General features: G+C 37.7%; 1 pseudogene; it reads right to left on the bottom strand.

Annotated features, from left to right (window-relative positions):
- Positions 1–288: 288 nt before the first annotated feature.
- LOC120773764 lies at positions 289–11,773 on the bottom strand (annotated as a pseudogene).
- Between the last annotated feature and the right edge of the window lie 2,415 nt (positions 11,774–14,188).

The raw sequence follows: 14,188 nt of genomic DNA, 5'->3' as shown, positions 1-14,188 counted from the left end.
ACATACATACAACGAATGCTGACACAACATTAACCCACACACATACAAGTATTCACTGGGCGGTTTAGAAATATAGAAATCAGTAATGCCACAGAAATGGGCATGACAGTTGAAAAGATGCAAAAGGGCAGGCTTACACTGACACGTGTTTTCCTTTTATAGCAAAAGTTCGCATAGAAATATGCAAATAATCACATACTTATAGGCTCAGAAGCCTATAGTAGGTTTAATGTATTGATGGAAAAACTTGAAAACAGTGAAGGTTTCTTTTTGTGTGAAATAACTATACTAACGAGATCTCTTAACAGGATGATCGATTCCCTCGATATCAATTAAAGAGGTATTCCAACCTAAAATTTTTGAGAAAATCGAATATATCGGTAATTTATTTAGATATTCAAGAATACCTCCCTCATAAGTTTTTTTCAAAATTTTTAAAGAAAAATGTCGTGAGCACGTGTTTATTCTAAGCGTTTTCGATTGGAACCTTTGTATTGTATCAATATTAGTTGCACAGCTCTGGAGGATATAGCTTTGGCCTCCACCTTCGTTAATGGATTTCGCCGCGCTTAAGACCCTACAGTCGCCAGTTGGCACGTCCGGATTCTGTCTTTGTAGCAGCCGCGAATACTTCTGAGGTCTACCAGCTTTGCTCTTTCCCACAGGCTTGAAAGTGTTCTGGCCGCTTCCCTGACCCATGTTAGCGGCGTGTCGTAGTTGCATTTTAAGATTTTGACACCGCTAAGCCATCCTACTCCATCAAATGACGGCATGGGTGTGCTCGGTTAACCGTCCATTCACGAGAAGAGGGCTTCCAATAACTTCATTTCCACTATTTTTTATCGCTCTTGTTACATTTGTCCTAGCAGATTACTACGGTCTATGAGCGCGACGGCCAAATGCCGTTTAGCAAACTCATTGGCCGCTGCCGCTGCCTTGAACGTTGTCAGTTTGTCGCCCGCGTGCTTGACATCTAGCTTCCCGGCTACGTCTTTGCACTTCCTCTTTTCGGAGGGCGCCTTTGGTTCGCTCTCTGTTGAACGCTGCCTCTTTCCACCGATATGCGCATCGATATGATTAGCAAACGCTGGTTCTGAGAAATTATACCAATTTCGAGTGGCAAAGTGTGCCCGAACGTTCTTCACCTCCTCCCTAGCCCAAGAGAGCCGTTTCACCTCTTCTTCCTTCAAGCTGAACTTGCCTTCGAGGCGGTTGCATATTCCGACCGCCGCCTTGTATCTCGCTTTTACTTTCAACCCAGCCTTCGCTAGGAGCCGCCTGCCTGCGGCGTAATGACTCTAACAGGAGCCAGCTTGAAAGCTGGACATTGTAAGCAGCGGCATCCATTGCTCAGTCAACAAACTCGCGGAGGACACAGTTAAGAAGAGTTTTTGCCGATCCATCATTCAACAAATATGTCCCTTTTAATTTCCACCACTGAATATTAATATTTAACAACTGATAAGTTGGCGTAAGAAGTGCACGAGAGAATGAGTTTACTTATAACGCTTATTTGTATGGTCCTTTGCGCAGTAGCAAGCGAGTACCGAGGATGAGCTGTACGAGATTTCGGCAACTTTTACATGGTTAAGCGAAAAAAGAGAAAGAAGTTACTGTAACAAATTGTCCTGATGAATAATTGAATTTTTCCACTCAGTACCCATCGATGGAGGTAGAGGAAGAAGCAGACCTTCACTACGTTAGTGATATCAGGTGAAGAAGGACGTGACTGCACTTAGTATCTCAAATTGGCGCCAAATAACGAAGACTAGAAACGACTGACGCGCTGTCGTTAACTCGGCTATAACCGCGTGTCTACGGTAGTAGAGAAGAAGAAGAAAAAATATTTATAAATCGATGTCTTTGCAACGATTGAAGCCCTTGAATTGCTCAAACTTCTTTCCTTATATGATATGTCTATAAAATTTCTCTATGATTTTGGAATTCTGAAGATTGTTTCTCTTCAGTTAGATCTTAATATTACTAATATTTCGATTGTAGCGGTGCATGCTGTTAGCAGGTCAGCTAAAATAATCCCAGGAGCATAAAATACGCTGAAGAAGGCTCAAGATCACCTGTTGGACTCATATTTAGAATAGCTAAAATTTTAGGAAATATTTTTCTCACATCAGTCACATCACTGTGAAGTTTAACTAATTTTTTTTTTTTTGTTATGAAATCTTTCATTGGGGCGACTAGGTCCATATCATAAACTAAAATTCATTCAGTATTCGCGCCCAAAGGAACTCATGTGATTCTGATCATTATAAGATTCTCACTCTCAATATTTCAAGTGTTGTGGAGAACTTTGGTTTTACTATAATGTTCATCTTATAGTTATAAAATGTCTTACTTTCAAAACTTTTATCTTAGATATATCATTTTTCATAGTTACTATGAATGTAAATCAATATTTCCAAAGCGCCGCCATTTATAGAATTCAATTCTTGTTGAATAAAATCTGAGTAGTCATGAGTGAGTCATCTAAAACTCATAATAAAAAACTGGAATAAACGCTAAAACCATAAAAAATTGATAGTGTTAGGCATAAACAAAGATTATCGTAAAAAATCCACTGGACTTCTAATATAAATATTATTTATGCGTGTTATTTCAAAATCATGGCGCTCTAAAACGAGATCATAACTTTTCATATTAATTTCCGCACGTTCTCCGTCACGTTTGGAGCGGCCAAGAACTTTAGCACTTGCATTGCACATTTTAATTGCAACAGCGCAAATCATCAACAGTTTACCGTTAATTCTAACTGTTCATAGCTTATATTACGAGTTGTGTTATGTGATCATGTGATTATGGATTTGTGAGCGATGTTGTGAGTCCATTTCCCCTCGCTGGTCTTTCATAAACACCCCATTTGTTTTTACTGTTATCGGAACACAATATTATGCGTGTGACCTCCGTATGTCTGTAGTTGAAATGCGTTTGCCATACATACAAACACAAACTCATAAGCAAATCCCCTTTCGAAGCAGTGTCGCCAAATGCGTGGAAACTCAAAAACGATGAGAAAATCAATTGCAATCGCCAAGTGTATGCGCATGGAAATGTGCTTGCATTATAAGCACAGCTGTACACATTCGACATGATTTTCCATATACTTACTATAAGCACTTGTGCGATTTTTGTGGTGCTGCTTGCTTGTCAATGGGACAGTCATGAATATTTACAAGCATTTTATAGCAATTTCCACAAAATGAAGTGCGAATTTTACGAATGCTGTGTTTTTATTGTTCGATCTCATTATGAGTCTCTTGCTTTATGCGGCAAATAACTGTTACATTGATATTATTGACTGCATGAGCATATTCACCTAACCCATTTCTATTCGCTAACACTTTTCAATGTATAAAGGAGCACTGCTAATATGAATTTTTTTTTCTTTCATATTTCGTTAGGTTATACCTTTAATAATAGCATACTAAAATTTTAAATCGAGATAACAAATAGTTTTAGAGTCGCAGCCTCGTAAAGTGTAGCCCCTTAGTTCAATCACTGGAGGTTCCTTTTTTATCGTCGTCTGAGATCGGCTGGTACTCTAAACATATTTGAGTTTCTTAAAAAATGTATTAATATCCCATTATAATTTTGAAACATTGTATGCATAATAACACAAAGTTTTTCATAAGCATTGACAATGGAAAATATGTCTTACTTTTGCTGATAAACTATTGATGTTTTAGTCAATACTCCTCGAAAGGCAGTCTTGCAATAATGGCTTCACGATTTCCTGTGATTTTATATTTTATATTTTCCCACTGCTCATACTAATTTAGCGAGATAATTCAAGTGCAATAATATAATATAGTATTTTCCGGCGTTTGATGTCTTTATCGCAAGAGAAATTTGGTGTACGATTGCATTATCTTAAACTGCTGTTTTCCAAATCTAAGCCGAATCGGACCAACCTCCCCCTGCCGGTAGGGGCCCCCTGCTTGCAAGGGGAGGAATATCATGCCTGCCGTATGAGGCGACTAAAATCCATATGCACTAAGTCTGTCATTCTGGGCTTGCCTTGAAATGTCAGCATAGTCCATGTCAGAAATAGTGCTAAAATATTCAGCATGAAGTCATATTTTAGGCTGCATATTATTTCATAATATAAGGCATTTGTTGAACAAGCTAAAAATGTCACCAGTCATTGAGTTTTTGGGGACTCAACTGGTAGTAGCAAAAGCTACAAGTTCTCACCATAGACTTAAACCTGGTACCACGGGGAGCAGTTAGCCCTTAGAACTTACTCCAATCTGCTCATTGGGTTTAGCCCTTTGTGGAGATTCGTGGTGGCTGTGGTTTGAACCTAAATGCAATCAGGGCATTTTGTCCAATGTGGAGTTGCATTTCAACCGGGTGCCGGACCCAAAGCACGGCAAAAGTTTTAGATGGGCCTCGAACCCAACCAAGGTAGTTAGTGTGTCCATTTCACACTGCCAATTGGCACTGAAAATGCCTAGTATTCTCAGGGCGCTGATCAACGCATTGATTTGATCCGCTGTGCTTTTGAGCGCCATGGGGTAAGGCTGTCGTCAGCAGGTGCCCACGTTAAACACACCGGACGTTGTTTCTATTCAATCGGGCGTGAAAGTCAGTGTATCAGTAGTTTTCGAAAAAAAAAGAAATGGTAAAAGACAATATGAATTGGAGATTCTATTCATGTTCTTGGAAGCGAATTTCAGAATTACTATTTACGGGGTCTCTTCTCCTTCGATGCAGACTCACAACAATTTATTTAATGAGTTTTGACCTGGTAAAATGTCGATTTGAATTAAGCACCGCTATGAGTCCGAATTAAAGGGATTTACTAAATTGGAACTCAGTTATACGGATAAAAAGAAGACGTTCAAAAAATGCTTTTATCCGATTTTCTTATGAAAACTCTTAAAACTGGCTATTGATGAAATCATTATCCTTAATATATGTACATATAATGAGGAGGTTTTACGGAGGGAATTCACAGCCTCCATTTCATTTTTGACACCAAATCATAGTCTATTCAAGATTATAGGGTAAGTTCTCTTAATTATGTTCGATCTGCTCTTGTTTATCGTAATAGTAGTATGGACTTGATTTTAGCGTCACGACATATTATTACCAAAAAAAGATGCACTCTGAGTTTTCCTCGGGTAAAAAACAGCATTTTATCAGAAAAAATTTTTCATATAAAAAATTAAATATTTTATTAAAAATTTTTATTGCTACACTATTTATTAACAAAGAAATTTTGAAATTGTTAGGAAAAAATATTTTAAACCCGGCCATTGCGACGCTATTTTCGATGACTCCTCGGAAAAAGATGCGTCCGCGTTTACAGAATCATCTAAAGTGAAAAACAACGCGTTCTAGTTAAAAACTTGACCTTCGCCTAAGTCTTTAAGAATTGTATCTCAAAGGCCTGATCGGATGTGTAGTTCTCGAGAAATCTTCCCCACCGACTTCAAAAACACAGTTTCGAGAAATACGAGTTTAAAGACAGCGACTTAGCCCAGCGAACCTCGAGCGCACAGGCTTTTTGTCCGAAACTATGACTCAGATTAACTTAAAAATTTCGGACGATATTTTAGAGGTGTGGTAGAATTTAATAATATAATAAAAAAATTCGATTTTTTGAAACCCGTAAACCCATGCAACCACTTAAAGGTTGATTGATTTATATGGTATTAAGTCGACAGAAAATTTTAAAGTCTTTATGTAATGTATATGTATGAGACCTGTGAAAATTATTGAGCCTATTCTCCATATGTCAGATACAAGGGCACAATATTATCAGGAAATTATGCCCCCTGAATTTCATTAGTATATCGTACAGATTGACCGATATTTTCGGTATAAAGTCAGCCATAGACCACATTCAGTATCTGGTGTCTTGAAATTTTATGGTCCGATATCGGCTTTTTGCCGATAACTTCATTGGTGCTTAATTTATATTCTGCAAATTTTTATACGATAAAATTATGTATTTATTTATTGAGTTGTCGCTTTTAGTAGTTTTCAACAAAACCAATATAAGAGCATTGGGTTATCATCTCATTTCATCTATTTTCACAGTGTATGAAGAGGTGCTAAAAAACTTCCTCTCAGCAAGTTTGTTTGACATGTATTTAGTGATGTGTAAGACAATTATGTAAAGCTCAAGAGCGAGGTCACGCCCACTTTTAAAAATCTGTATACCTCAAATGTTTTTTTTCACTATTATTCCCTGTACCAAATCATTGTTTTGTATCTTAAAACTTGCTTAAATTACTTTATAGGTTTTGGATTTTATGGACATGACAATCCTCTAATTCCCATCTGCACTGCCAACCTTCTCATAGTGACAAGAAACATTTATACCAAGTTTCATCAAGATATCAGATTTTTTACTGAAGTTATCACTTTCACAGACGAACAGACGGGCAAACAGTTGTCCAAATTTCAACTCATCTCGTCTCTCTTACCATTTATATGTACATACATAACCACATAGTTTTAGCTTTGTCAAATAACCATTAGCTGAAGAAGACTATTATACGCTGATGAAGTGTTCCCAGCGTATCAAAAATATACGTGAAGCGCTTAAAATTCAAAATATTCCCACCAAATATAGTCTCATATCGCATAATCTGATTTTTCGGCACTTTTTCCCACTAAACACCCCACATTGAACAGTTCCGCTGATATCATTTCAAACACGCGAGGCAATTTTCATGTCATTTCGCGCGCATTAAACCACATTTGCATCAAATAACTAACAAATGCCGGTAAAGCATCCTTCCTTGTATCGCCACGATTATGTCACACTAATTCATGACAACACTCACACAGACACACACACATCCAGCAAGAGCAGCGCATAAATACCTGTTAATTTCACTTACACACGGCACCTGCCATCCATCAGCATACGGACTAAACGACAGGCGCCAGCCGAGGTAGATAACGCATTGTACTACAATAACAACAACATTAAGTCACGTCATTGCAGCATTTACGGCTTGATGTGCTCGTCCGCAGAGAGAAGGCAACTGCAGCAATGGGAATACAAGCTGCAACACGCAAGCAAACTAAGACTCACACATACATAAACAGAGGAGTACACACAAATGTACAGAGAGCTATACACATGCATGTATACAGAGGAGTACACACACACATACAAAGAAGCACTCACACACATTTGGCGGTAAGCAGTCATCAGCAGGTACTGCTAGTTGTTAGCTCGTTGGCAACTAATAATTGCTCTTGCTGTCTGCTTATCAGCTGTCAACGACACTAGATGCGCTGCCATCAAAGCAGCTGCTGTTGTTGCACCAGCAGCAGCATGTGTTGCAACAAATCCACTAGCGTGCGACATCAGCTGTTTAATACTGACGTTGGCAATGATGTTTCGCATGAGTATCTTATCGCTGGCAACGTGCACCCAAGTCGCCGTAATGCAATATTTTCGTAATATACCCATGCAGCTGTGTGTATCGTATGTGTGTGCGTGTATGGGTGTTAGCTTACAAAATTTCTATAAATCTCGGCGTGCGTACATGCAAACACGCGCTCGTCGCTCGTGAGGAAAATCCCTGACAAGCGATCTATCCAAACAACAACAGCATAGTCAAACAGCCAACACGCTAAACTGCCAGCGCTGAGACCACTTTCGCTTTTCCACATGTTTGTGCGTATGTGCGCCTGTTACCTTGTCAAAGCATGTGCCTGCGTAAATGCATTGTGTGGGTGTATGTGCTAAGGCGCATACTTCATCGTTGCTCATGTTGCAATGACGTTTACAGCGTCGCCGACACGCAAAACCCTTGCAACACGAGTCTATGCCGCTACTTCCCGCCGTTCCACATCTCATATTTAATATATATACACGTATACATTTGCTGGCTTATGCGCACATATATAAATATATATACATTTATATATACAGTTATTCGCATATAACACGCCTTCGTTTGCCACTTCCGCTTCCGGCTCGCCTGCTTTCATTTAGCGCTTCATCTGTTGGCGGCATCTTCCGTTCACAGCAGAACAACGTCATCAACTGAATAAGTATATACAGGGTGTCCAATAAATTGTTATATAATTTAGGAAACAGAGATTACTTAAATTTCACAATTGGTTTGTCATAAAATCAAAATAGAGCTTCTCACAAGAAACAAAAAAATATATTTACATCAAACGCTCCTGCCGTCAATACTGCCCAGGCCATGTTTTGCGCCGGCTCTCCGCGATTTGCCGGTTGTTCTCGCTCTACTTTATCTGTGGTATAATAAGTGACTTACTTTTCATAACCCGGAAGTATATCAACTTTTTTGCGATCCTAAAGTAATTCTCAGCATGGACTCTTGCAGAGCGTGCAAACTATTTGGCAACAAAATTGTTAGCGAATCGACTAGACCAAAATTGCGAATAATTCCCTATTACGGTATCAGAATCATAAGCACTATGCAAATATTCATCCCTTTAAATTAATTAAAAACAAGAATATCTCGTAAACGCCTAACTTTATCGAATAATTAAAAGATACCATTTCTTAGAGCAATACATTTCTAAAAAAACTGTGAGTTTTCCAATTTATAATGATTTTTTCATTGAGTTATAAAATTTATAAAAGATTAATGCCTTCAAATAATAACACTTCAACTGTTTATATTAAACGGTTAGGTTTACAAAAAGTCGGTAGAAACAATTTTGCAAAGCATTCAATTTCATACAAAATTATGAAGCATCTCCGCTTCTACTTCGCCAGTGTCTTCCAAGCGGTAGTATAAGACCTGTAGCATTATATAGAATAACCGCGAGGCAGCACTGCTGTCCTTTTCGATGCCAAGGATTAATTCCAGAATAGTAAACAATTGCAGACAAGATTTAATCTCACTTGGCAAGTCAATTCGATTTATGCATAATTTGGGTTCCCAGTCATAGGAATATTTTTCGGCAGCGAAAAAGCAGACAAATCGGCAAAGCTAGAGGATTCTTTAGACGAACCAGAGATGGAGTTAATTTCACGCCCGCTAGGAACGATCAAAAAAAAGCTTTATATGCATTTTTTACAAATAGCTCAAAGCAGATGGAAATCAATAACATCATGGAAGATAACAAATATCTCTTTTGTAAAAGAGAAGTATGACAAAAATTTAACCAAGGACTTAATAAATAGGCCCAGAAATAGTATACACAGACTTAGCGTCACTATAACGGGACACTAGCCTTTTGGAAAGCATGCCTGCCATATACTTAACAATATTTTTAACAGCTGGAAGCTAGAAACTAATAAGGAAGCGGTTTTCTACTTGCTCTGTGAATGCACAGCTCCGTCACGAAACCGATTCAAAATTCTAGGAACCATCAGCCACCAAATTTTGAATGGTTATCCACAAAAAGCATAACGAACATAAGTAGTTTTATCGAAACGAGATAGCAAAATTATAAGGACCTACGACAGCTTATCAATATGGCACATTCAGCGCTAATTGAGCCCATGGGAGCAGCACTCCTACCTAGCTTATGAAATTAGATATTTGATTGTAGTTGGAAGCAAGATATGCTGTTTTCTATCTGATAATAAGAAAAACATTACAAACCGGAAGACCTTCCTTCCTGTTACATTTAAGAACTGATACTTGAAGAAATTTTCTTAGAAGTGTCTAAGAACATAGTTAGAGGACTCAGGCACTCAATACGTGGATCGCTGTGCATAGAGCCACATTTTTTACTAAACATATCGGTCAATATTTGAGGTCTAGTATTGAAATTTGGGGAGAATATTTTTGCGATGACAGTGTGCCCTTGTGCCAGAAATGGGTAAAAACTGTTCAATACTCTTTTAGCCTCTTATACCTAATATAATTATTTTCGATTTTTTCGGTTCACTTTATTCCGCATTTATCGGTCAATATGATAGAAATCTTTATGAATTTCAGAAATAATCTTACGCTCTTGTCTAAAATTATTAAAATCAGGAAAATATTTTGCAAGTTGCAAAAGTATACATTGTTACAAAAACGTACCCATGGTTGTAAATAAAACGCTAAATATTTAATTAGCGGCAATCTCAATTTGAGGAACAGGTATTCATTGCGGTTTTGGCTTTAAATTCGGATGAATTATCATCGTGAAAAATCCATGAATTGTTCTTCCACAATTTTGGCCGTTTTCGACGAATGTTTTTACGCAAACGCCTCAATACGGTCAAATAGAACTACATATTGACCATCTATTCATAATGCACCAAAACATGAATATCGAAAACATATTGAGCATAACCAACCTTGATTTTTTACTGATTTTATCGTGTTTTTTTTTTGGGTTTCGGCTCGTTTTTTCCTCCATTCCGATCATTGTTGACTTGTTTGCATCTCAAACTCATAAACCCATGTCTCATCGCCAGTCGTAATGCTCTCCATGGTTATGGGATTTGAATTCACACTGTCCAACATGTACAAAGAAACCTGTTTACAGTACTCGTTTTGAAAAAAATTCAACTTTATCGGGGCAAGTCGAGCAAGAACGCTTTTCATACCCAAAATATCCACCAAAATCCCTCGAACGGACTTGCGAGAGCGGTCGGGCTCTCTTGAGATTTCTCTAGCAGTTGCCTGACGATTTCCAAGCACCATATCTTTCACTTTTTTAATATTTTCATCAGTTGAAGAGATCGAAGATCGCTCAAAACGAAGCATGACTTCAACGATCTCTCGACCATCTTTGAAAGCCACTCGTAGGCTTGTGTTTTTTTGATAAAACTGAATCACCTCAAGCCTTTTTTAATATTCGCCGCGATTCCGCACACGAAATTTGGTTAGAAATACAAAATATTAGACAAATTCTTTGTTCGATATTTTTATCCATTGCAAAAATTACAACGCACTGCTGAGATGTACCGACTTAAGCAGCTGCTGGAAACAAACTGGTGGACAGATCACGCTCATATTTGGCATAATAATTAAGGACAGTCCTACCAACTAACAGAATACATTTCTTTGAAATATTTTTTAGGAATTTAAATTACATTTTCCGTTTGCTTTTTTGTCGCAATGTAAAATGTTTGGTTACACCCGAATTTATACCTCCCTTACATTATTTTCTTTGAATTTTGACCTGACATTTAATAATTATGAATATATTAACTGCTCATCTAACAATAATTTTTATCTTTTCTTTTTCATATTCTTGCCGGATGTGCTCAAATAAAGGTAAGTGATATTTATACACATCACTATTTTTAACTTTAAAAAATATATGAATGTATGTATGTTAAATTTTAAAGTATAAAGCTTTCAAAAGTCTACATATATGGTAGGCAATTTATTGTCTGTCACTCAGTAATTTGGCAAAATATCACCAAGATCTAACGTTATGTCTCAAAAATTTTCGAAAAAAAATTATTAAAAACAAAATTTAAAAAAATATTGTCTTTAAAAAGTAAAAAAAAATGAAAAATAAAGTTAAAAAAATAAAAAAAATTATTAAAGTTATAGTTTTTCCAAAAGCGCCAAAACTTCTTCCGAGATACCCTGTAATAAATGCTTTTACTTGCTGTCACTTAACACTTTAGCATTTTGTTATTTTGTCTATTTTTCTGCAACTCTCCGCCACCGCCGCGGCTGCTGTTTGCATAATGTCATTGCGCGACGTGTTGCATTGCATTTGCATTAAGGCGTAACACCCGCCAACTAAGCCTCACCGCACCCCACCACCCCGGCAGCTATCTGTCAGGCAACTTACCATCCAGCACTGTACCGTTAAGTCTTGGAACGTCCGCCTCTGTGCCCTTTAACATTTTGCACTCGCGTTGCGCATTGCACCATTGGCTTTTTTCCGCGCTCAGAGCCAACAGCGAGCGTTTGTGGAGCGCGTATAGAGTGCGCCCTTCCCCGACATCCTGTTCGCATTGCATATACAAACATCAGCTATTATGCGTTGCTTTATTCCTTCACTTTTTTGCCGTATCACGTGCTCCTACGCGTAATCCCGATTCCTGTGACATTAGCATAATGGATTTCTAAGCGTAGCAACATGCAATATAACGACGAGCCGAAGTGCCGAGGCGTTGCCACTTCGTTCGTACTGTTGCTCTTATTGCAGCATACTGTTATTGTCATCATTGTTATTGTTGTTACGCTGTTTTTGTCACCGCCTTAATTTAGTAGTCGGCCCTCCTCTGCCGGCACAGCTCGCGTCGCTCAAAAGTCATTGCATATTTTATTCGCCGCTATCCTCTGCCTCTTACTTCTTTCACTTTTCATCTTTTTTTCTGACACATTTATTTATTTATCATTTCATTCGCTTGTCTGTTTTGCTGTTGTCACTGTTAACTTGTTGGTGGCGTGAATTCAGCTTATGGCCTGTGAAAAACTGGCGCTACCATTGAGGCGTAAATTGTTGCTGTGAATAACGGTTTTTTGGTACATTTAATGGCATTTTTATACTTTCGCATTCTTGCTGGTTTTCAGTCTTTGTGATTGTTGTTTGAGTTTAAACTGAGTTTTTATGTTTGATGATTTCTAATTTTTTGCTAATTTGATAGTCAGAAGATCAAGAAAACTTTGCGGTTTGCGTCAAAGCCGTTTTTGTAAAATTTACACCGGAATATGCTGAAAGCATTAAAACAGTATTTAAAATTGATCTAGAGAGGGTGGGGACTTATAAAAATGTATATAATATATATTATATAAATATATGTATATAAGAACAAACCGGTACCTAGTGGTTGCGCTGAAGCTATAGTTCCCTTCACAAATACAAAAGTTGCCGTACATGAACTCAATTCCCACTGTTCGGTTTGTATCACAACTATATACCATAGTTATCCGAGATCTGCACAATTTCTTTGAAAACTGCAATACTGTCTTAGATAACAATCCAGCCTAATTTTACGTGAAAAAGTTTTTCATGCAAAAACTTGAGTGCGATCGTTCAATTTTTATAATACCACATCGTCAGTTTCGACAAACTGTACAGCATTACTCTTCTATTTTACATTATAGCCCCATGCAGCGGCGTAAGCTCGTTTAACTCGAGATGACTGACTTTTTTCAATCCCGAAAATTTTTAAACATGCTTAAGTAAACCTTTTGCGGAGCCATGCCGGCATTTGTATGGATTATTAGTGCACTATACAACATATACTATTGAGAATATGATATATCCTGCTGCTCGTAAATATTCGGTCTCCTCTTGGAAACAGCTTTAAGGCCTGCCGATCAAATTAATGACATTGAAGCAAAGGTTGACAGAACTGCCATTCTACACATGAACACAGGTCATCAGACTAACAACGGTTATCTCATTAGATTTTGTTGGATAAGATCGTGAAGAGATATGGCGTACATTTTTTCTATCACCACGGGAAGCGCACTTGAGAGTATTGGCTCTGTCAAGACGTCAAAAATATGTCAAGTGATTTAATGACAGGATGAGCTGAGTGGTTATTGCAATTATTAAACTTTAAATGATTTTAATAGTTTTACTTCGATAGTCACAAATCTCCGAAAGGATCAGATCGTTATCATATTTAATAGCCACAAATTATTTTACCGGGATTATATTTCGGGTACTCATACCTACATTAAGCTCGACTTACTTATAAACGGCACTTAATGTAGCTCATTAAAACGATATACTGTAATTACCTACTTTATTAGTACACGATTTTCCAATAAGAGAACTTTTTCTAATAAATCAAGTCATATATCATAAATAGCACGTTCAACATTGAATTCTAAAGCTTGAAGAGATTCTGGTGGCCAATAATTCGGTGGTGGCACGTGCTGTTTGGCACGTAGCCCCGTCTTGTTGGAACCTAATATTGTCAAGATCAACTTCTTCCATTAACGGCCATAAAAGTTGGTTATCATCGATCTATAGCGCTCTCCACTGAAACGGTGCTACCAGCATTGATTTCGAAAGCAGTACATGCCGATGATTACACCAGACCGGAAACCACACCGCACCAAACTGTCAATTTAGCTGTTCATGAATAATTTGTGGACTTTCTTCGAACCAGAATCGACAGTTTGGTTTATTTAGCCAACCATTCAGGTGAAAGAGAATCTCATCGGAGAAGATGATCGTAAAATTCGCGATGCTTACGGCTTCAGTTCTTGAGTGAGAACAGTTTTATACTGATGCAAGCCCAAACTTTTTCTCAAAATCCGCCAGGTTATGGTTTAATAAGTCCTAATTGTTAAGAAGG

This window comes from Bactrocera tryoni, chromosome 4, assembly GCF_016617805.1.
Source record: "Bactrocera tryoni isolate S06 chromosome 4, CSIRO_BtryS06_freeze2, whole genome shotgun sequence".
Lineage (NCBI taxonomy): Eukaryota > Metazoa > Arthropoda > Insecta > Diptera > Tephritidae > Bactrocera > Bactrocera tryoni.
This window is presented reverse-complemented; position numbering and strand designations above follow the sequence as displayed.